Source organism: Lepisma saccharinum, chromosome 26 (assembly GCF_977018435.1).
Source record: "Lepisma saccharinum chromosome 26, izLepSacc3.1, whole genome shotgun sequence".
Classification (NCBI taxonomy): domain Eukaryota; kingdom Metazoa; phylum Arthropoda; class Insecta; order Zygentoma; family Lepismatidae; genus Lepisma; species Lepisma saccharinum.
In genome coordinates, this window is record NC_139254.1 from 59,497,575 (window position 1) to 59,522,742 (window position 25,168).

Below are 25,168 nucleotides of genomic sequence, written 5' to 3' on the forward strand. Positions count from 1 at the left end.
TATTCACAGCAGGAAAACGCTTAACTGCTTGTGTCAATGGAGGTGACAGAAGCAGTGGTGGCTTTAGAAACCTAGTTCCAATGTTAGATGATGCCTTATTAGTAGGAGACAGTTTACTCCTTAGGTTAGCTCAAAATATACTAGGCTATAGATATTCTAAAGAAACAGGAGGTTCCAGATACATAGGTTTATGTGTTTCTGGACAAATGATTGACAATCTTCGCCAACGTGTTGAAGGTGGAGCCAAAGTAAATGATAAGCTTATTTTGTTAATTGGCACAAATGATTTGCAAGAAGGAGATCACTAGAACAGGCTTCTTAATTTACTAAAAACTAAGACTAGGAACATAATCATTCTCACTTTGCCTCCGGTAGCAAGGTTTGTGGCATCGGAAGATGAACCAATATGGAAAACTTGGGACAGATTTAATACTTATTTAATGACATTACATAATGATGATACTATCAAAGTTTATAATATTGCACCTCTATTTTTTCAGGATAATGGTAGGGTAGATGAAAGTCTCTATGTAAAATTCTTTGGTAATCCAGCACACAATAGATTGGATATGGTTCATTGGAACAATGCAGGGATGAATAAAGTTATTCAGTTTTTAGCCAGCATGTCGGTATGTAAATTTAGGCATGACAACATTGTTCACAATGCCAACAGAAGTACAGTTGAAGCCACGGTACATTCCGTTAGCACTAGCAAGGTGAACGCTGATAATAAAGTACATTTTAATCGAGGTGATGAAATTATTTCTAATTTTCAGGAAAACTAGATAGTGGCCTTTGCTCGAATGTAGGTGACAAAGGTACTCTCGTGAATCCTACAATATGCACAGTTAGTGTAGGCGACTGGGACCAAGAATTTCAATATGAAAGTTATGGTGATGAGCAAAAAATCCGGATACCATTAAATTCCTCTTTTAAGAAACCTAGCACTGCAAAAATTGAAGTAAAAATTCTTAACCGACCTTACGTGGCCTTGTGTGATAGTGGCGCGGAAATGAGTCTACTTTCGGAGAAAGTATGGAAAGATATTAGTGTGTTAGTCAGTAAGCCTAGGCTACTTCCAGCTTCAAACATCATATTGGTAGATTTTGCAGGTTACACCAAATCAAAGGTACTAGGCATAGTTAAACTAAATATAAACATAGTTACAGTAGATTTGTATGTTCAATTTCTTGTAGTCCAAAATTTACAAACCAGTATAATATTGGGCTTAGACATTCTTTACGCTATGCAGAGTTCTTTGGATTTTATGAACAAAGCTCTTATGTGCAAGACACCTCAAGGGCAAATCCTAGCTCGTTTTATTCCAATTGGTGCAGGAGATGATGATAACCAGTATTATAATTGCGCACTAGTGCATAATGATGAAAATTCTAACATTACCAAAATTGAGCATGTAAATAAATTTAAGGATCTTTTGGACAATGCTGACACTTTAACTGATAGTCAAAAGATTTTACTCTTTGATCTTTTGAATGAATATGACAGTGTATTTTCAAACAAACCTGGATTGTGCGAAGGGTATATTCATAAAATGCATTTGGATACAGACGAACCAATTGTCGGAAGAAATTATCCAATACCTTATGCTTACAGGGAAAAAGTCCGTGAGGAAATAAACACGATGCTAGAATGGGACGTGATAGAACTTTCAAATTCTGAATATCTTTCATCCCTTTTAGTAGTTCCGAAACCCAACGGGGACATACGTCTTTGTGTTGACTTGAAACGAGTCAACTCACACGTCAAATTAATGCAAATACATCCCGTGAAGATACAAGAGTTGTTAGTAGAATTTCAACAATGCAAATATTTCACGAGCCTAGATCTTGGGAACGCCTTTTGGCAAATTTTACTACATGTAGATAGCCGTAAATATACCGCCTTTAAGTTTGAGGGTATTCTATATCATTTCAAGAGAGTTGTGTTCGGTTCTGTCAATGGTACCGCTGTGTTTGTAGATGCGCTCAATCGTGTATTAGCTGATTGTAGAGAATTTGTAGTTGTGTACGTGGATGACGTTATCATCAAATCGAAAGACTTTAACTCTCATGTTGTACATGTTAGAGCTGTATTGGAAAAGCTTAAGAATGCAGGAATGACGTTGAAGTTGGAAAAATGTAAATTTTGTAAATCCGAGATTAAATTTTTAGGGCATGTAATCACTTCCAGAGGTTACATGAAGGATCCTATATATGTACAATCTTTATTGGACTTGCCAGAACCGTCAACCTTGAAACAGCTACAAAGAATTCTCGGCTGCTTCAACTGGATAAGCAAATATATTCAAAATTACGCCCTCATTGCTCAGCCTTTGTACCATTTGCTAAAGGAAAAATCTAAAGGGCAGTGGACCGATCAAGCATCAATAGCTCTCAAGACCATGAAAGACAAAATTTGTGAACAAGTGTTATTGGCATTTCCCGATTTTTCTCACACATTTTATGTGCAAACAGATGCATCATTAATTGGTGTGGTAGGTTACTGTTATCAGACTATAGATGATGAATTTAAGCCACTCGGTTTTGTGAGCAGATTGATAAGAAAATTTGAGAAGTCTTACACTTCAACAGAATTAGAAGTGTTAGCAATCTTATATACAATAGATAAATTTAGTTCATTATTAAAAGGTAGGCATTTTGTAGTGATCACTGACCATAAAGCACTAACATGGCTGGAAACGGCACACACGTGGAATGCAAGACTGACACGATGGTTTATCCAATTGCAGCAATACTCATTCGATGTGCAGTATTGCAAAGGATCAGATAATATCATCGCGGACGTGTTAAGTAGAACCTTTCCTCAACAAACAGACCTGGTATACCATATTAATAGTGTGATGCTAAAAGATGTGTTAGAACCTTTAATAGATGTGGAAAGTCTTATTCAAGCTCAAGAAGCGGATAGTGATTTAAATCAAACAGGCAATTTCTGTTGAACCCATTGGTTTCAGACAACTCTAGAAGTAGAACATGGAGCAAACAATATGTCCTAAAGGAAAATGTGTTGTATATCCGAGATTTTCACAATGCTAATATAATAAGGATATGCATTCCAATTAGTCTAGTGGGTTCCACTTTAATAAAATTCCATGATCAAGGTGGACACTTTGGTGCACATCGCACACTTTCTCAAATTTATTCACATTGTTTCTGGAAAGGTATGAAAAAGGACGTACAACAGTACGTTGCTGATTGTGAGGTTTGTGTTCGATCCAAACCAAATAAGCACCCAGCCAAACATTTAGCTAAAGTGCATTATACGAGTTCACCCGGTAAGGTGCTGTTCATAGATTTACAAGGTCCATTTACTATGGGTCCCAAGCGTGAAAGATTTCTATTTACAATTTTAGACGCAGCCTCCAGATATTTGGTTGCGTATCCAATTGTGAATAGCAATGCTAGTACTGTAGTAAGAAAGCTATGCGAAATTTACTTTGTGCATCTGGGAATAGCACATAAAATTATTTCTGATAATGGTCCTCAATTTAAATCTCACTTGTTTAATACATGTATGAAAGACTATGGCATTACACTTATGTTCACACCTCCATATCACCCTTCATCCAATATGGTGGAGAGGTATCACTCGGAACTAAACAGATTGATGAGGATCTTATGTATTGAAAACCATACTCGATGGCCTGAAAAGATTAACACAGCCTTGTTTTGGTTAAACACCACCATCTCGACTCATACTGGTTTTGCCCCAATCGAATTGAGATTGAATATAGAACCAAGCCTTCACTTAGGTACAAAGATTTTCACTGTTGATAGAAAAGACACGTGGAATGAAAAATTGGTTATGGCCGAGATAAAGAGTCGTAATGCTAGATCAAAGAAGTTAGATAAATTAAATGTAAGAGAAGAAAATAAAGTACCTGTTATAACCGGGAGTCTGTTTTTTATTAAAAACAGACAAAGGGAGATTGATGACAATCCCATAAAAAAGTATTGTTTCCTGTTTGAAGGGCCTTATTTATGCCGTGATAACATAAATCATTCGCGCCTCACTCTTCTATGTTGTAGTAGAGGTAATATTGTAGATTATGTGGCAATAGAACATGTGAAATTATGGAAATGTTCCAAGGAACGTAAGATACTGTGGTTGCGACAATTACGCAGTGTCACAAGCACACATGTTGATGAAGTAGAGTACTTTCTAACTCAATGTGTAGAAAACATGGAAGATAGTCCATCAGTCGAAATATCATATGTATATGCGGTGAAAATATGAAGCATGCAATAAGGGTGGTGGATGGGAGCTTCTACTAGACTGTCGGTCTAGGGGGGTATATTAGACCGCAGTACTTTTCTTCTTCTTAACTTAAAAAATATTTAAAAATATAATTAATTACCACCCACGTCCATACTAAAAAGATAGTTGGATGAGTTTCTTCTAAACTGATGGTCTAGATGACCACAGAACAGTCATTCTTCAATTAAGTTTATTTTAGAATGTTTGACAATATTTTGTGCTTATGGACCTACACCATATTCACGATGATTATGATAAAGAAAAGTTTTTTCTTCTTCCTAAGGTCAAGAAAATTAATGTTGATCTTTCTGTAGAAATTCATTTTCATGCAAAAAAAAATTATTATTTTCTTTGTTTACAATTTTCCTTTCTCAGTTCATAAACAAGCACTTGAAGAAATTTAATTCATGTTTACTGGAAGTGACTTATAGCTCTGACATGTTGAATGTTAGTAGTCTATGCACCTAATATGACTTTAATACAATATCTGAACATAACATGTTATACCAAGTATAACCAGAAAGTTAGTTGTTCATAAAGTGTACTGGCTGAATAGTAGTCCCAAAGCACATATTTGCTGGTGCTGAATACTGGTAACAAGGTGTAAGGATACATAATATATTTTTTATGCATGCATTGCACGTTAAACTAAAATCCCTATGGGTACATTGTATTTTTAAGTGCATTGCATGTTAAACTAAAATCCCAATGGGTACATTGTAAATCTAGTCTGCACTGCAGTTAAAAAAGAAATCCCAACACACATATCTGCAGGAGCAATTATTTGACACAAAATATGTGTGGGTACAGTTGACAATGGTAACAATAAAATTATTATTATTGCTTGTGTAGCATTTTAGTGTACTGTGATTCCATGATGAGAATCATACACTCCAATATATATGTAGTTGACAAAAAGCGCAGAGATCCAAGTGATGATCCAAGTTTGTCACTCGTATAGTTTTTCCTAGGACATGCCAAAGTTGCATGAAGACTTTTAAGATGTGTTCACCAAGGGCAGAGATAGTTCCTGCCGTGACACTTTAAAGTCAAGGAAGCTTTATATATAAGTATTATATGTTAAATTTATGATGCACAAGACAAAAAAAATAGTATAATTTCAATTTTAGGTCATAATGATAAACGTAAGTTGATAGTAAGGACTATTTTATTCTGCTATTCACGTATGACAATAATTGTTATGAATTCAATGCTCAAGGGTTAGCAAGAATTACATATTGATTAAACTAACATGTTACTGGATTAAAGAAACATTACCCAGTTAAACGAGGTAAAATACGAATTTAAGTTAACATACTGTTAAGGCACCTCCATGATGGTTAATCGCATGTTAACTTACATCAATTGTTTTTAGGTACATTTTTTAAAAAGTAGCTACCAAGAAATAAATTTTGTGATAAGCTATGTCTTTATGGAACTAACACAACAAAAATGCATTTCATGGTTTAATTAACATGAAAGTCAATGACTTTATTTCCGAAATTATGCCAATGTTGATTAGTTTCCTTACAAACTGACATTATTCTTGAATTTTGAATATAGTTTTAATGATATGACAAGCTATAAGAAAAATCTAATATGACTGGTCAGGTTGAGATGTGACATATTATCATTATCGATGTGTAAATATGTATGTGTATGCATGTTAAACATGGCACATTATCATATATTATGTAAAGACAGCATACTGATTGGTGTAGTGATTATTGCCGTTTCATTTAACTTACTCATTTATGGCAATTTAATTTCACGTTTAATAATCATAGGACATTCCTAAGAATGATATTAAATAATATGATTATAAATGACTTTGGACTTAAATTCAAATAACACATTTTTCAAAATCACATATGTTTTACAAACATACTCTTGTGTGTTAAGACAAATTATTTAATAAGACACTCTATGGATAATATATCCTGAGTGGATTGACTGATGCAATATTGCATATGTTTGTAATTTACAACAGGTTCCATGAAATAATGTTAAGTGTTAATACACACATTACAGGATTGATAAGTAACATAATTTATTGTTGGTTACGATAGTAACATTTTTATCTTTATGGTTATGTAATAACTTTATTATACATAAACTAGTTGCCTTGTATGAGTGCACAAACTTTATTCATATTTTTAGCTTAAAAAGTGTTGTTTTTTATTATATGATCTTATTTGTTCTTTAGATGATAACATGTTGAAATTTTTAACTTATGGTATTAATATAATTTATGATTCATGAATAAGATGGTATTATAGCCATAATTAGATTTCATCAGTTGATACAAATAGTGTTACACATTAGAACTCTAATGTTGTTTACATACATATGGAACTTTATAAGGGTTTCACACATATTTTTCAAAATAATTTTTGGCACTCAATATAATTGTGTTGCCTGTCATATATTAAAAATATTATTATTTATTTGATTTGGTATTCATTGTATGTACTTGTATGATATTTTGTTCACTAACTATCATCCATGTGTATTGGAAACCAAAATGGCAGTTGCATATTTATATTATTTTGATTGTTGTAATTTGATACATGACTGAATGTTCTTATTATTTTGGATAATGATATGTAATTCAGATTAATGTTCATTTTAACATGTGCTACAGCACACTACAAATGATAATGGTCAAACAATTTTCAATTCAAGACACACACATTATATATAAAATGTTACATCTTTAGGATGTGATCATAAAATTGTTCACGAATTATTAGTTTATTTCGTCAAGCTTAAATTTGTTGCTAAAACATGTTTAGTATACACAACATTTTCTTTAAATGTATAAGTAAATTAGTTACTCTTAAACTTAATCTTTGCGTGGGTTGCGCGTCAAATATAACGAGTCAATTCAGAGGCACTGTTATATTGTCATTAAATATGCTAAGATTGGAAATTTAAATCTTCATTTTTCAATGGGGGCTTTTATTTCATTAAATTACCCATAATAAATAACCACAGATTACGAAATGTCATCATTTTCGGAGATATATTTAAAAAGTTATTCAAAATTAAAATATGGTCACGTATTTTATTTATTTTCATGCTCCATTGTAAGCATTGCAAAGAACGGGAAATTTTGTAGCAGTAATTCTTGTATTTGTTAATATTTCTTTGCTAATTAGTACTCACATTTGTTTCACAAGGTTTTCCATACATTTGCAATAAAAAAAAGGGCACAATTTTTAGTTAATTTAACATTTTGATGAAATTTGTCAAAGAAAAATGCTTAATAGTGATTGATCTTAGTTCATGGCTATTTTGCAGTGTTGCTAAATCACTTTGTGGTAAGATCGAAAATATCGCAATAATATAAGGACAATAAACACTCAAAATATATTCAATTGTGTTAGTAGATAATACAAAAATGTCTTAAAATTGTATGAAACATAATTTTATTACATATTTGAACTTGTAAAATAAGTTTACAGCAGTTTCTATTACATTCGTGCTGTACAAAAAAGTAGTGATTCAATAGTCTGTGTGTCCATATCACAACTTGACAGTGAAGGATACCTGGTTCGAGGCTTGGATAAGAAAAATGGCTTCCAAAAAGACGACAAGTTAGCGTCGGGGCCAAAAAATGCATATTTGTCTGTAACAAATCCAAATTAAAGTTCATAATGGACAAAAACGGATTACTAGTTGTTGAATCAACAGTGACATCACATTATACCGAAGGATCTTCATAGCAGAAGTGGTGAAGTGATATTTAGACTTATAAACCAGATATATTTTTAAAAGCCAGCCCCAGGTATGGGAGGCTGGATTTTTCTGCTAACATACAATATACTTCTACAAAGAAAATAACATATTTTTAAGAAGATAGAACATTTAAAATACATAAATATGGCCATCTAAGCTTGCCAACCAATTGTCAACGCTTGGTACATTTGTAACTTACTAGTAAGAGCATTGTAAAAAAGAGCAATGTAAATGTACTCGTAGGCATGGCCATGCATTCCAAATATAATTTTGTTAAATGGTGAAGAATATATAAATGTTCGAAAGTTTGATTTCTGGCTTATTTGTGAAAGCATAATTTTAGAAGTATGGTTAGTTAGTTTATATTGACTGAATATTATTTTTTAAGAAATTGCAAATTGAATAGATTTGTAACATGTTTCAAGATTAAGTTTCTGTTCACGGCATGCCTTGGCATTGGGAGTCACAACTCGCTACTTATTGCGCGAAATTTTTATCAATACTGAGGCGGGGAACATTCATTTCGGTGGTTGTAACCTCATAATCATATGAGATTATTGTATCTTATTCTTACCAAGACAACAAGAAATTAGGATTTCGTATACCACCAGAGAGTATATTGAGGTTCAGTGGGATATTTAAGAAGTATCCAATAGGCTGTGGCCCCAAAATATCCTCGAATCTAAAAAAAAAAAAAATACCACTAATTATTGTAAGTAATTACCAAAAGCTTTGAGCATTTCTTATTTTGTATTTTGTAGTATTCTCGAGGCACGAGTGAAATCCAAGCTTACTGTGCGAAGACTAGAAACATACAGTTATCGTTTGAATTGAACCACACTAGAAAACTCGTAAATGCATCACTTTTGAAACATCCACTATTATCCGGAAAAACATGGATCTTCACGCTACGTTTTCACAAGGAAGTTGAACCAAAAGTGGTTTTGAATTCTATTCTATTTTAAATTAGTTCTAATCGAATATGTTTTTTCTCTAACATATCATGTGCATGTCTATTTACGAGGAATATTCACAAAAAAGTTCTGATAGGTTGTTTAAAAGAAATGACAATCACATTTGTCACAAATGCTTTATAGTCAGACATCTCTAGATAACTGCCTGTGTATGTGTTTCTTCTAACAAGTGCTTTTAACAATTGTGATTACATCAAGAACTAGTTTATATTTCAATGAATATGAGACAAATTGATGTGACTCCTTTAAAATCCCTACAGAAAATACTTTTGAATATCTCTCGTATATATTGTATCGTTATAATGGTAAATTCCTCGAACTGTATGCAATGACAAAATCTACACTACAGTGATAAATAAATAAATACGTTGGTATGACGAAAAATTCCAACTTTGTATACGTTTTCTCAGTTGCTTGTAATGTTTGCATTCAGTTATTTTACTGTTACAAAGATAAAGAGATCACAAGCAAAGCTTCCATTTCTTTTTTTTGTTGAAAAATATTATGATAAATAGAAAACCAGAGTTAGGATTCTCATATTCTTTCGACTGAATGAATACATCAAGAAAATTCTCCATTTTTGTTTGCTCTATGCAAACCTTATAAGTAGGATTTCATTTCTTATTTCTTAAAGATGAGAACATCATTGGCAAGACCGTTGTTTCTTGTTAGCTGAGTAAGAACATAGAAGCAAGACCCTTACCATTTTTAGCTGAATTACAAGCAAGACTCTCATTTCATGGCTGAATAAGGACATGAGCAGCAAGGTTCTGATCTCTTGGCTGGATAATGACATCAAAAGCAATACCCTTCTTATTGTTGGCTGGATAAGGACATCAGAAGTAAGACACTTATTATTTTTGACTGAATAAGGACTTCAGAAGCATGATCCCTATCATTGTTGTTTGGATAAGGAACATCAGAAGTAAGACACTTATTATTGTTGACTGGATAAAGACATCAGAAGCAAAGATCCCTATTATTGTTGGCTGAATAAGGACATCAGAAGCAAAATCCCTATTATTGTTGGTTGCATGAGGATATCAGAAGCAAGATCCCTATTATTGTTGGTTGGATAAGTACATCAGAAGCAAAATCCCTATTATTGTTGGCTGGATAAAGACATCAGAAGCAAGATCCCTGTTATTGTTGGCTGGATAAAGACATCAGAAGCAAGATCCCTGTTATTGTTGGCTGGATAAGGACATCAGAAGCAAAGATCCCTATTATTGTTGGCTGGATAAGGACATCAGAAGTAAGATCCCTGTTATTGTTGGCTGGATAAAGACATCAGAAGCAAGATCCCTGTTATTGTTGGCTGGATAAAGACATCAGAAGCAAAGATCCCTATTATTGTTGGCTGAATAAGGACATCAGAAGCAAAATCCCTATTATTGTTGGTTGGATGAGGATATCAAAAGCAAGATCCCTATTATTGTTGGTTGGATAAGTACATCAGGAGCACGATCCCTATTATTGTTGGCTGGATAAAGAACATCAGAAGCAAGATCCCTGTTATTGTTGGCTGAATAAGGACATCAGAAGCAAAATCCCTATTATTGTTGGCTGGATAAAGACATCAGAAGTAAGACACTTGTTATTGTTGGCTGAGTAAGGACATAGGAAGTAAGACTCTAATTTGTTGTTGGCCGGTTAAAGACATCAGGATAAAGACCCTCATTTCTTGTTACGTGGATAAGAAAATAGAAACAAATTTGTGATTAAGACACCAAAGGCAAAACTTCCATTTCTTGTTGTCTGGATTAGGAACAAGATCTTGTTTGAATGGCTAATCAAATTGAAAAACATTAGCTGTTGTTTGTCGGTTCCTGTCATTAAAGGGGAAATTCCTCAGTTTTCTTTTCCTCATGGAGTATAAGTAGTATATCCGTGACCTCCCAGGTGCGAACCGAAGACTATGTGTGCGTGGTCAAACTGAAATAGCAAGTTTTGTGTTCCCAGGTCTCTTTATGTTCACGGACGCCGTCGGGGCTACTTGTTGAGGCCGCAGCTGCGAAGGCCGCTCTCTCAATCAGGGCGAGCTATGAAATGGACCGAAGTGGAGTTTGCCCGAGAACATTAGCTCCCAGTAATCGAAAAGAGAGGCGCGGCTTTTGATGCAGAAAATTGCAAAACGCGAGTCAACATCCACCGCCAAGTGAGCTTACGGCTTTTACCACGGTGTCGAAAATTCCGAGGCCATTGAATAACTCATGCCCATTATCGCAAACTGGCCTCTGGAGGTTGGGAACAGAGGGTGCAGGGGGTGGGGGTGTCCGAGGGGAGAGGACTGCCGTGGAATTAGAGGAGCTGTGATTGCTTACCGACAAATGGAAACAGACCGAACCACAAAGCGCCTATCAACCGACAAACATCAATTTGAACGTACGGTGAAAGGTCGTAATGGCCACGCATCAGAGTTGACGCTGGACGTGGCTGATGTGGCAGCCCCGTGGCACCTAGCTGTAAATTGCCACATGTAGCCCCTAATGCATTTTCTTCCATGTTAGTAACCTGTTTGTAGTCATTCCTGTAGGTTGTACAAGAAATGATTTCTGTACTCTAGTGGTTAGTAGAACGCTTTATGAATGCATCAGACTCAGTTTAGACCTACACACAGAGAACTAAATGCATCATATCGATTGATGAACTAAAGTGTGTTTTGTGGCTTCTTCAAGGAATCAGATTCACATTTAATGCATTTTGGTGCATTTTTGTATGTCATGAAAGAAACGCCAAAGTGCATTATTTGATTCAAGTGAGGATTTCTTTCAGTTCAGATGCACTTTAATGCATCAGTTGATGCACCTTCCTGCATCTTTTTGGATGATGCATGCTGGTGCATCAAAACGCATCAAGGTGCATCAGCCAACAATAATAGGGATCTTGCTTCTGATGTACTTATGCACCCAAGAATAACAAAACGACTTCAAGGATGTAACACTGATGAAGTGAGTTCACAACTCCATTTCTTTCCATTTTAAAGATGGCGCCTCCTCCATACCTACAACTTATATCTCTTTCTTCACCGGACTTTTCTTCCATCAACCATTCCCTCCAAGGCATCCCTTAGCAGGCAGTTCCTTCTTAGACAGTGTCCTTACCAGTTTCTTTTCCTCTTCTTGATGGTCTCCAGTATAGATCTTTTTTCACCAACTCTTTTTAGTACGACTTCGTTTCTTACCTTGTCCGTCCATTTTACACGCTCCATTTTTCGCCATGTCCACATTTCAAAAGCTTTGAGTCGTTTCTCTTCATCTCTTCTCAACGTCCAGGTTTCTGCACCATATAGTTAGTGCTACTACACTCCACACAAAACATTTCACTAATCTCTCTTCCTTCGACCTGCGATTCTCATTTTCACTTCTTGTTTGCAGCTCATGTCACTGCTTATAGTGCATCCGAGGTACTTGAAGCTATCCACTTGCTGGATTCTTTCACTTCACGTAAGGGAACAGAAAGAAATCATTGGGTGCTAAATCAGGGTTATACGGCGGATGACCCATCAATTCAATGTTTTCATCGGTCAAATACTGAGTTGTTTGGACCGATGTGAGACAACTCGTATTGTCATGGTGAAGAATGATCCTGCGTCGCTGGTTGTTTTTGCTGATTTCCCCAAAGACTTCTGGCAAACAAATGGTTGTGTACCATTCAGAATTGATGGTTTTACGATTCTCTAGTGGCACTGTAGCCACATGTCCATTTCCCCCCAAAAAAACAGGGAACCATTTGCTTCAAAGTGCATCTTTAACGAACAACTTTTGTTGGGTTTGGCTCATCTTGTAACACCCACACCGTCGACTGCTGTTTGCTTTCGGGCTCATATGCATAGATCCAAGATTCGTCACCTGTGTAGATGTTATACACGGCTTTTGAAGCACAAAGATTATATTTTGTGAGTATTTGTTTGCACCAATCGACACGAGAATTTTTTAGAGCGATTGTCAAATTATGCGGGATCCAACGCGAACAAATCTTCTTCACGGCTAAATGTTCATGCAATATCTTATGTATGCTAGTCGTACTAATGCCCATGGATACCTCCATCTCACGATATGTAACACGACATATTAGTTCTCGCACAGCATCAATGTTTTGTGGCACAACAACCGATTGTGGACGGCCTTCTTTAGATTCGTCCGTGAGCGAACGACGGCCACGATTGAATTCACTAAACCAGTGATATATAGTGCTTTTAGATGGTACTTCATCGACAAAAGTCGAAGTGAGTTGATCGATGCACTGTTGTCGAGATAATCCACGTCGAAAGTCGTAGAAAACCATTGCTCGAAAATGTTCTCGAGTTAATTCCATTGCTGGCCTCCGACGAAATTTTCAAGTTCCTGTAACAAACAAACATAGCAGCCGTAAGCACAACGTTCTGGGTACATATACCATAGAAATGTCCAACTTTACGATGGATATATTAGATGTTACCTAGCAACATTAGTGTTGCCAGTTCGAGATACATAAATAGCAACCTATGTAGTGCATCCGAGGTACTTGAAGCTATCCATGCATACGTATATTGAAGAGTGATACCGAGCGAAATCTGGAAAAGTTCTAATTTTCCACTTCTCCACTTTGACCAACGACCCGACCATTCATCGACAATGCAACATACCAGAGAAATATGTTCATTCTTCTTGCTACATACCGCTGAGTATGTAATCCTGGTCTCACATCCTCTGGGGACCTTCCATGCACAATAGAGGCTTTGACCTCTCGTTGAGAGGTGAGAGACAAACGATATGGAAAACAGCATAAAAAGTCCCGCATGGAAAAAGTCACGCTCAGTCTAGTAGCAGAAATCATTCGAGTATAGTGGTGACTTTAACGAGGCAGTTTGAAGCGGCGGTTAACTTGAGGCGCGAGACGCCTCAGTAAGTTGCACCTCGAACCCAGGATCGGGTCGCGGTCACTCAGAGAACTAAATGCATCATATTAATTGATGCACCAGAATGCATCGATTGATGCACTAAAGTGTGTTTTGTGGCTTCTACAAAGAATCAGATTCACATTTGATGCATTTGGGTGAATTTTTGTATGTCGTGCCAAAGTGCATCATTTGGTTCAAGTGAGGATTTATTTCAGTCGAGATGCACTTCAATGCATCAATTGATGTTCCTTGATGCACCTTCCTGCATCTTTTTGGATGATGCACTTAAACGTTTGATCTGAGCTACAGACTTTATGTAGCTCAGACGAAACGTTTAAGTGCATCATCAAAGAAGATGCATTCGGTGCATCAAAACGCATCAACTTATGCATTGAAGGGCATCTCGACTGAAATAAATCCTCACTTGAATCAAATAATGCACTTTGATGTTTCTTCACGACATACAAAAATGCACCCAAATGCATCAAATGTGAATCTGATTCTTTGAAGAAGCCATAAAATACACTTTATTGCATCAATCGATATGATGCATTTAGTTTTCTGAGTGATAAGCGTGGAGATAGCTTCGGTCTCGAATTCTTCTTCTTCTTCCTCCCATTGACAGAATAGACCAATTAAGTTATGAAATAAAAACCTCTTGCATTGCATAATTTGCTACATCCCAAACATTACTTCTGACTCGAACGATCCCCGAATCAATAGCCGAGTTACACTTCAATATATATATATATATATATATATATATATATATATATATACCTATATATTCTCAATAATAATGGCACATATATGACTGTAAGATTAGCACATGAATAAAGTCTAACTCTTTATATGTATTTACAGTGTTTTAAATATCATCAGGTTTTTCTGCCTCACCCTGCATAAGAAACTCAAAAATTCGAGTGCAACAGCCATGTCAACGATAAAGATGTGACGCGAGCATACGAAAGAGTAAGTTCTGACCAGTCAAAAACCAACGACAGCGCATTAATACATTTTCTGGAACTACTTTCACTATGCGATTTTAAATGAAACTGGATAAGAGAGACACTAGTGTTGCCATCTTAATGAAGTGATTAAATAGTAGCATCTTCAACATATTAGGGAAGAAACAAGCTTTAATCCATCTTTATACTCCTTAATGTGGTTACACAGCGTTGTCTAAATATCTCACGACTCTCCTGTCTCATTACCTCTTTTGTTTATACTGCAAAGTGCATTGAAACGAGAAGTAATCTTAAGTACTCATAAGTTGACAACGGATAAGTGCCAAGTCCCTTTGTTCTCGCTGTCTGTTTGCAAATCCGTGCAATTTTACTTCAGATGAAGTTGCGCAAAGAGAAGCATTCAGATAATAAGCCGAAATAATATGGGGGTCCAGATTATATCATTTCGCTGCGGTCAGGATGGAACGGTTGATGTCTTTACATAATTTCGGTATCAAATATTCCCTGGAAGCTGCTCCGAGGGCGCCGGTGCAAGGAGAGGGCTTTTGTTTTTGCTTCGGATGAAAGTTACATACAATTAATCTTTTCGCGGTCTCGCCTCCCGCTCGGATAATCCTCTTTTCACTTTCGCGGCCCCCTGTCCTCGGTTGCGACAACGCTACAAAACTGTCTAATGTGCAACATTAGCAAGGATTTGCCGTCAACCTGATCCCGAGGAAAAACCTTATCCCTGAGCAGAGGCAATGTTGCGCAGTGTTTCCGACCTCACGAACCAAAAAAGCGCTGAATGATATAACTTGAGTTTGAGGTTGTTTCTTTTTTATAAGTCCACTTTTTGCATAGAAATGCTAATCAGGACTGGACCTACAGTTTAAAGTGGCCTCCACTGGGTATCGAATCTGGAACTTATTGATTACAAGGCGACGACTGATTGATTGATTGATTGATATTGGTTATTTTACTTCGCTTTTCAGTAACTTTTGGCTAATCATGAAGATGAGGATGAGATATGATATGATGAAAGTGATAAAGGGACACTCACAAAGAACACCCATTCCAAGACCGGGATTCGAACCTGAGATCATCGATGGCGAGATCATAAGTCCAGCACTCTAAGCGATCGGCCACCGAGGCTATAGTTTCAACGTTGTGGTAAAGCGAAAACGCTTTCCCATAAATTCCCCTTCTAAGTGAAATTAGAATCATTGTAATACTTACACCCGCACCCCCTTTGAAACCAAATGACTAGAAGATACTAGTATTTTGGAAATATTGTTAGAGCTATTTCGCTGAGAGGGTCAATGAAAGTTCTCGTTATGGTTTCGAACCTATTCTCTATCCGTTGTAAGAATGAAGCCATTGCACATGAATACACGTAGCTTGTGAGATATCTCATTGGTTATTGCAATAGCAGTGGAGCTGGAATCTTGCGGGCAGGAATATGTGTGAGTGTGTGTGCCCGTATCTATAGGTTAGATTAGCATTCTTATATGTATTTTTTCTTTGTATTTTTTTATTCCTCTGTGATTTTTATATTTATTTATTTATTTATTTGAGAAATCCTGAATACAGAAAGAATCCATTTTATATCAGGATATCAACAGAGAGAAAAATAGAAATTAACAAATGAGAAGCACGCACACATATGTAACAAAAATAATAAAATTTAAAAAACAAAATTATAATAATAATAATAATAAAACAATAACTAGGGTATAACAAATATTAATTTCTCTTCAGCTGCTTGATGCAAGCATTTCTGAAAGCCTCCTTACATAGATGGAAGCCTGGAGAATAATTTAGTGTATTGTACCTTGTTTGTAACCTATACAGGAATGCCCTTTGTTCTAGGGATAGCCTTGAGGCTTTTGTGTAAAAGAAGTTGTTGCATTTGCTGTTGGTACGTGGGATCCGGATGTGAAGATGTGGCAAGAGTTCGTTAGTGAAAAGTTGTCCATTCATGATTTTGAAAAGAAATGTTAGATCTGAAACTTGACGGCGAAGGGACGGATCGTGAATTTGAAGAGTGGATAGAATTTCATGTTTGGAAAAGTTTGCAAGGGCTGGACATCTATGTTTGACTATTCTGATAAAGAAGTTTACCACTTTGTTTGTTCTCTTTATATTAATATCACGGGCCATTGTCCAAATACAGGAACCTTATTCAAGAATAGGTACGACGCACGTTGTAAAGTAGGTTTTGAGGGCAGAAACATGTGTGATATCTGTAAATTAGCCCAAGGGTTTCATGGTTCCCGAAGTTATGTAATCTATGTGGTGGCTGAAAGTGATATGTGGTGGCTGAAAGTGAGTTTGCTGTCGAAAATGACTCCAAGATCTTTGTGCTGTTGTACGAACGGGATGATTTTGTTGCATAATGTATAGGATGGTGCTGTAAAATTGGATTTGAGGGTAAACCTCATAACAACAGATTTCTCAGGATTTATTATCAGATTCCAGTCTTGGAACCAGCGTTCAATGTTCTTTCTTCCTTTATCAATATTTCAATATCTTACGTTCAATTTTTTTTGTAAACATGGTCAAGTGGAAGAAAAGGCTCCACAGACTTAACTTCGCCATGTAAAAGAAGACGAAATAAGTAACTAAATAAATATAGTGCATATGGTAAAGCCATGTCACTTAATGAAGATAATTTATTGAAGTTGTGGAACCTTATATTATGTGTTGTACAGTTACGACCAATATATTTATGGACAAGTAAGATCCGAACCATCAAATAGTATACGAACTATTTCTCAGAAGTCATGTGGTTTTGTTTACATTAACTTCGTTCTTACAGTGGATGTAGAGTAGATGAGTTCCCAACGTTTCGTGTTAAGCTATCATCGTGGGAGCAATTGTGGAGCTATACAGTTTGACAACTCATCGTGGCAGTGACGTAGGCATTAACCGATTCGCTGCCATTGAAGAATGAATGTAGCAATCCGCAGTTATTGTTGGGTTTTCAGTGAAAGCACATGATACCCTGTCCCAATACAAATGGCGCATGATTGCATTTATATATTTAACATCTCAACTTTATTGTAAATACAAATTCACGTGTACGAGAGGGTTGTGCCAATTTCAGCGGAAGAGTGATGCGCACAGCGCATACAACGCCAGGGTCCCGTGTTCGAATCCTGGCCTGCACATGTATCCCTTCGTCAATTTCATCGTATCATCACTCATCCTCAACGTTACGATTAGCCAAAAGTGGCATAAAAGCGACGCTCAATAACAAAAATAAATTTAAATCAAAACAAGAGGGGTCATTTGTCTCTAGACTTTCAACATGTCTCGTGCGAAGGTCTGAAATTCCTCTTCAAACGCTTAGTTGAAAGGACTGTATGGTAGGTCTTCGCTTGACCCTCGCGGTAGAACACAAAAGTCTCGCTTTTGACTCCGATGTGTTCGCCAGCACATATTTCAACGTTGCCTGACGATCCTGTCGTTTTTTGTAGACAGCTTAATTTGATATAACGTACCCTTTTGTATTAAATTTACATGGACGTGAACGGCACTTCACTTACCATATGTATAGAAAGTCTACACATAATAGTATGATATCAGCTAAGAAAATGGAGCTATGTTTTCAGGCGCAAGTTATTGTTGTGCATGATTAAAAAAAAATACAGTCAATCCTCGTTAATCCGAACTAATGGGGGGATAAGTTGACCGGTTTGACGAAAGTCCGGATTAACTGAAATAACCTAAAAAACAGTAGAAAGTGAATTAAAACTCCCTTTACAGCAACAAAACACGTTTATTATGGTGTATTTAAAGGGAATAGGCCTAAATACACTATACAGGACAGTAAAATGTAAAGCAATACTGTGGAGCAATATGACGAATGGGATTGTTGACTTCTAGCCACATTTAAAACCTTGCATTCTGCTTTCTTTTTGCCTGTCCGTATTAAGCGATGTCCGGCTTATCAGGATCCGGATTAACGAGGTTTTACTGTAATGTAATCTCACGATAAATTTACAGATCGCATTTCATAAACGACGTATTTTACTATATTTACAAAATATGCCTGTTGTGCCCTCTTCACACTTACATTAAGTGCACAAAAATACTTTAAACCAGCGTTCAACATTATAATACATATTTAGTCTATAAAATCCGATCAAAAAGTTATTTATATACAAAAACGGATTATGTTATAAATTTAGTTTTATTACAGAAAAACATTTATTTATTCAACAACGAGTTTATGTTTTTTTTTATTTATTATTATATTACAATATAACACTATTCTCTATTTTGAAAGTTACGTATTACAAATAAACTTACATGCACTTCACTTCAGACATGTCATGACACAGTAGTATTTATCCTTATAAGTATAGTACCAGTGTTTCCAATTGGGTGATTTTTTTTTAACTAAATCTGGAGTACGCATAGTACTCTAATCTAATGTTCTTTGTGGAAGAAATTTGACAAAAACAGAAACGCATATTAGATTCGATTAAATGCAGTATTCTGATGCCTCTTGCTATAAACAAGTAAGTTCATTAATGAAGAAACCTAACGCTTATTGTGTTAGAACTTGATCCAAGACAAAGATATTGAACACTCTTAGGGATTACATATACGAGTACATACGTACGTGAAGTCATTTCGCGTTAGCCAATACCCGTTTACTATCATTATTTGACTCACTTGTCATATATCTACCTTGTCTTTTGTATTCAGCTGGCAACGATTTATCAGCTAAAATGTATTTGTAAGTAGCTCTGTTCTTTCTTTAGGTATTTCAATTGTATGCTTTTTCGTTTCTTGAATGAGATTGCTTGTACATATTCAAACACATTTTGTTGCCAAACAATGCATCCGACTGAAACTGGACAAATTTTAAATGGGTTAGAAGTAAGTTTCATTCAGGGTTGTTAAAGGTTCAGGAATTTTAAATAAATTCAATTCCGGTCCAGGAAAGAAAACCAGTAAGCGTACATGGGTTCTGGACCGTAAAGAACCTTTTTACCTGTAAAGTATTTCAATTCGGTCCAGGAACCTTTTTAGCGAGCAATTTAAATACGTTCCGGGAACCTTATTTCCGGATCAATTTAAATTCGGTCCAGGAACATTTTTTCAATGAAACAATACGCAACTTGGACCGAATATAAATTGTGCGAGAAAATAGGTTCCGGTCCTGCACCGGAACCCAATAGAATCCATTAAGATTTATGAGTTCCTGAACCTTTAAGAACCCTGGTTTCATTTGCTGTGTTGAGCGGATAGTTACAAGAACTTCCGAATGTGCCCGAAAGCATCAGGTTAATTCATTGATTCATTGCTTTGGTTTATTGTGCTTTGCCTTTCTGCCACTTTTGGCTAATTGCGAAGGTGAGGGCTGGATGATGATATGATGGAATTGATGAATGAACACACAAAGAACACCAGTGCAGACGCCGGGATTCGAACCAGTGATTCCTGTAGACGATCTCCGTGCCGTAGTGATTAACACAGGGTCACGGGTTCGAATCGCGTCCTGGGTATCAGTGTTCTTTGCATGAGCCCCAATTTCATCATATCATCACTCATCTCCGCGATTGGCCAAAAATTCGAAGTTAAATAAACAAAATCAATCGAACCCGGGACCTCTGGCGTCGTAGCGCTGTCCTAACAACTTCACTATGGAGGTCATCGAAAGCATCAGGTTAAAAACACATGTAAAGTATAGCAACCAAAAAGTTTGGAATTAAGCAAGGTTTAGCACAATGAGTCTAGGGTTGGCACCCCTGATGTCCAACCAGACCGAGGTGGAGATTTGTGAATTTAAATTTGCCTCCTTACCCACGTCCCCTGCCGGCAAGGTTTCGACTCCTCCCTCCAAAGTTAACGCACCACAAAACTTTGCTCTTTCCGCTTGGAGGTCTCTGTGGCCAGGGGCTTGTGGCGGGTGAGGTTCTTCTCTGGATTGCCTATTTCTACAAAACTCACCGGCTTTTGCCAACAAACAAACAAACACGTAAATCAACAAGAGAAGCCTTGATCGTTTCGGAAAGGGAAAAAAGTGGCAATGGGATTTTTAACGGTTATTTGTGGTTTGGCTTCTCAGGACCACAGCAACACTTAATGAGAATCCCGTACAGCCTCGCCAATATTTGTTGTACACTCGCGAGGAGAAGTGAGTTGAGGTTCAAATACAGGGTAGTTCAAGAAGATTCTTACATTCTCGCAACGCCACTAAATTCTTGCCTACCTCCGAGACGAAGTGGTTATCACAGTGCGCTACGACGAAAGGGATCCAGGGTAAGGCAGACCTGGACATGATTTTCTTTGTGAATGTCTCTTATCAATTTCATTATATCATCACTCATTCTCATCGTTGCAAATGGAAAAAAGTGGCAGGAAAGCGGCGCTAGGTGACAAAAATTAAATCAAACCAGAAATCTATCAGAGTTTCGTTCCATCTCATTTCATTTCAGCAAAAAAAAAAAGCGACGCGATTTGAAAATAAATTTTGTGTCACGTAGTTCTGCACGAAATATTACATGATAGTTGTGCAAAGGAATTTTCTGACGTATTTCCAGAAGGCTCCACCAATCCGTCCATGTTTGTGAATTTTCTTTTCTATTCATGCATAGATATGTATTAAACAGTTATTCCGTTGTGGTGAAAATGTAATGATGTTTTTTAATTAATATAAGCAAGAAGGAAAAGTGAACTTGAATTGTTAGTTATAAATCCTTCGAGGTAGGCAAACTGCAACACACATGAAACCAGCACGTTTCATACTAAGCAAGAAATGGACAAGTGTCGAATACTAATCGTGTACAGCCTCGGACACTTCTTGATTGTAACAGTCCCTTAGCAACTCAATGAGATTGTTAGAGCCCAGATGTGTCGTGAGGGTACTCCAGGAAAAAGAATCATGCCTTTGTAAGGAATAGCATATGAACTTGGCACATACCCCTCTAAAACAGAAGTGATTTTGTATTTTTTGTGTGTGTTGGTTTTCTACATAATATATATATATATATATATATATATATATATATATATATATATAAAAAGCCCCAATACCACCACTGACTCACTGACATAAATGTTCTCCATGAAGGAAAACCCGGAAACAAAAAATGATCCATTACGAGCTCCCACGAGATTATCTCAAAAAGGCGAGAAAATTCAAAACCCACCCACTCACCCCAGCGTCTGTTTCCGACATTTTTTCTCTTACGTTATCCACGAGATCAACAATAACGCAGATGAATCGATTCCAAGTTAGAAAACGTGCGTCAAACAAAAGTAACGTCAACATAATAAGACTCATTTCGTACAATTCTCAGTACGAAAATAGCTATGTCGTGGCTGATTTAATGAAATGTTTAGAGGTGTAACACTGTCGTGTTGCCATATTTGTTGTTGATCACGGAAAGGGGCTTTGCTAGTTAACTTACTCAAAGGTTATTTTAACCATGAAATCTACAGTAAGTGAGTGATGCTTGAATTTTCGGCTTTCAAAATATGAAAGTCATAATTTATTACAGAGGCAAGATAGGAACTTGCGGTAAATGACGGAAAACAATTATTTTTCAATTAAGTTTAAACATTTGAAAAGACAAAACAAGAAAATATTGCTTTTTCCAATTAAGTGTCACTATTGAATTCGTTTATTTAAAACATCTAACTAACTATTTTGACACAATTATTACTTACCCATGTTTATTATTAAGAAAATAGGCAAAATATTTTGACTTATTTGTACAATATTAGAGTACGTACACACAAAACGTTACGTTCTAAACTTTTCAAATAAGGGAACATACGTACTTACTCGTTTCCATTTCTCCAATAATACATGCTGACATTTTCAAAGACAGTAAGAGAATTGAGGAGCCTGAAACGTGGCCAGAGAACGCGTTGAAAGTGCGTGAGTCCAAACATAAATTGTCTCAATGTTTGTGATTGAGTCGTCATGAGATTCAAAGTTGCCAAACGTCTATCTCGGGAATCTCTGGAGCAGCAAACGAAAACAAGTCTCTGCGCAAGTAGTGGCTCGAGGGTCCTCGACCAATGAACGCGTGAGAGGGGAAGTGAGTGCATGGAGGGGAAAACGCGGCAGCAGCTACCAGCTGTTTGCACTGCTTTGCTCCGCCTACTCGCTTTCTCCCCATCTATACCGTTATGCTCGGGCTTGGGCCCCACAGATTTTGGCGGCCCTGCAGAGGAATTGGTTCCTCTCTGCACTGGCAGAACTCCGCACTCGGGTCCTGTGGTCTCCCGTTGTTTTCTCCTGAGGCAGGTTGTTTACCCGTTTAATACGCTCTCCCGGGAGTTGAACAACACTTAGGAGTTGTTCCTGGTAAGGCCGGTAAGGTATATGAAATTTAACCGCTTTTTATGAAAACAGAGCCCCCAAGTTGAAGGACTATAAAGGTTCAATGTTGACCTTGCTAATTAGTGCCTCAAAGAAGGAAGATCAAGAAATAAAAGGTGATGGTAAAGTTCCCCGTGCACTTTGCATCATGCCATGAGACATGTACGGGCTTCTGCGAAGCCAAATGGTTAACGCTATCGCCTTTGATGCGAGCGGCCCCGGATTCGATTTCCGGAGGAAGTTCCCCCAAAATTTCGGCATTCACCCAGCGTTGTGAGGACAATTGGTGAGCTACTTGAAAAGATGAAGTAGCGGGCTACGGTCTCGATAGTCAGAAAACAGCGGCAATGGGACTCCATGCGCTGACCACGTTTCACCCAATGAGAAAGCCGGTCTTTCAGACCTTGGCCCTTAGAGGGCTGTTACGTATGATATTTAGTTTTTAGTTCTTGAGGCATATACAGGGGGGGAGGGAGTAGGGTCCCACCCATGTTTCGATCTCGGCTATTTTGAAGGTGATGTGATGAGCACCAGGCTCCGGCCGCCTTTACCCCCTTCCCCAGGTATCCATATATTTGAAACTGGGTGAGCCCCAGAGTCGCTTTATGCGGGAACAAAACACTAAAATTTTGACCTTAGATCAACCACCCCGGGAATCGAACCCGGGTCTCCCGCGTGGCAGTCAAGACACCCTGCGGACATTAAGAAAAACTCTTAATCGGCAGATGTCCCCACCGCAACAACCTCTCGATTTAACTGGATTTATGTAGTTATTAATTCAGGACTTCAGGACAGACAAATACAAACATCCACGTCGGCGTAGCGCGCTGTGCTAACCACTACGCCACGGAGATAGGTAGGATTGCGAATATAAACAAAATGAAAGACTAGTAAATAAAGGAATGCATGTAAAGTAAATGAAAGGACAACATGAGATGAATTTATGGATTGCTTTTTCCAACACGCTGCCGATCTCCCCTTATGCCATAGAAATGAAGAGGTGCCGTTAAATGAATGCTTTTTGTAGCTTATCCAGACACGGTGCAAACGATGAGCATGCCACGAGCAATCAAAAAATGTCAATAAAATTCCCGCCGCCCAGCACGCGTCACTGATTCACTCGTTTATACAAATTACTGTTCGAAACGCTGTCGTGGATTTCGAAGCGAAGTGACGTCATGTATCTATTTCGAACTGGAAACAGCTTCTAGGTCTGTCATAATTGAGAATGTAATTTTATGGAAAACATGTCTTGACATGTGAATTTTCTGTTTCATTGGCTTCTTTATGTTTAACAATTGAAGACTAAAATTGGTAAACGCTGTAAGTGCCAAAATAATTACTTTACGTTAAACTGTGAAATGTGCCATGTTTTATAATGTGGTAAACGTGAAATGTGGCTGGTAGCCTTCTAAGTAGTTCATAGGGCGTGTAAAGAGGTCACTAGTGTGAACGTTCTTACGGGCTGACGTGCGGAACGATGCGATTTCCCAACACTTTCGCTTTTGTCGCTTACAACGTTTACCACTTTTAGTCCTCAATTTTGTAGTCACTTTTCGGTTTTATATCTTCCACTGTCCGTATTAAGGGTATCACGTAGAGTTCCGTGAAAGCAGACATGTGTTTAAGTTCTGTCGAAGCGTGCATTGAAAAAATCCTGCGTTGTATTCTAATCATGATTTTATTAAAAAATTAATTTTGATCATTAAGTCGATTTTTTATTTATAAAATAAACGCACTTAAAATTGCTTGTATAGTTTTTAGCATGATACATATATAGGGTGGTCCAAAAGATAGTTTCCCCTGAGAGAAACTGTATATGTAATGCTAAGAATTAAATTAAAGTATTGTAAAGAGTTCCTTGTGATTTTGCCTTATGAGGTATAATTAAGGATGCCGTCTACCCTGCAAAACCACAAACTGTGAATAATTTACGACAAGAAATTGAAAATGCTTTTGATGAACTTAACGCAAATAAGAGTTTGTTATCAACAAT

General features: G+C 37.0%; 1 protein-coding gene across 1 annotated transcript in view; it reads left to right on the forward strand.

Moving 5' to 3' along the window:
• LOC145979758 (neuroligin-2-like) overlaps nt 1-25,168 on the forward strand; it is a 272,774-nt gene that overhangs the window by 62,511 nt on the left and 185,095 nt on the right. The window lies entirely within an intron of this gene.